This window comes from Tarenaya hassleriana, unplaced genomic scaffold, assembly GCF_000463585.1.
Source record: "Tarenaya hassleriana unplaced genomic scaffold, ASM46358v1 Cleome48, whole genome shotgun sequence".
Taxonomy (NCBI): Eukaryota; Viridiplantae; Streptophyta; class Magnoliopsida; order Brassicales; family Cleomaceae; genus Tarenaya; species Tarenaya hassleriana.
The window spans coordinates 667,216-668,305 of NW_010967498.1; positions in this window are offsets into that span (position 1 = coordinate 667,216).

Below are 1,090 nucleotides of genomic sequence, written 5' to 3' on the forward strand. Positions count from 1 at the left end.
ATATATATATATATATATATATATATGTGTGTGTGTGTGTGTGTGTGTTATGAAGAAATTAAAGAGATAGATACTTACTCTAACCGCTAAAGAGAGAGGAAGGCTTTTCGGATCGTTGATGGCACAACAAGATGAAGACTGCTAATTTGCAGAATTTGTTTTTAAAAACTTTCGTTCCAAGAGAAGAAGAAAAGGTGGTGGAAAGATTTTTATTATATGTTCAATTATTGTCCGTATAGGTGTCGACTTTTAATAGCCCTAGATTAGTGTTATGCCATTATTTTCCTTTTAAAAAAAACAATTATTTATAATTGATACACACAATGTTGTGCGTCTTAATGCACCACTTGACATAATATACATATATTTATTTTTATCAACATACGCATAACTAAATATATAGTTATACGTTTATGCCTTTATCTTCTTAGAAATTATTCATCCTATCCTAACTAGTCTATGTAATCATGATCATTTTTTTAATACATATTTTAAATTCGTGTTTCACGTTATTACCATTTAACGTTTATAAAATAAATTAGTATCTTATTTTCTGGAATTTGTTTATAAATATATATGGCTTGTACCTAAAACCGTCATCCCCTTGAACTCTACAGTTTAGTTGAATCGTATTGGCCCATTATCGAGCTTTAAATCCGGCTCGATTTTATATTTGGTCGGGACGGTCTATGACCTCAGTTCTAGATATTTTTTTTTAAAAAAATTTAGTTTTTTTTTTGTTTTAAATTACACTAAATCGGACTTTGCTATATTCCACGTAAAGTCTTATATTAGTAGAATTTATTTTTATTCTATCTATAACGTCTTTTTAACCTTCTAAAATTATTTCAAAGGCTTATTCGAGGTTTGAAAATTGTACTACTTAGTTCTTTGGATTTCGATCACGATTTCTTGGTTTTATCCAATAATTTCGAGAACGGGTTGTCACAATATGTGTATACATTTTTATTTTTATTTTTTTAACTTTTTATTATGTATGTATATATGTATTTATATCTATATACGCATGTATGTATATATAGATATATTTGTATATATATATGTATGTATATATATGTATATGTATTTA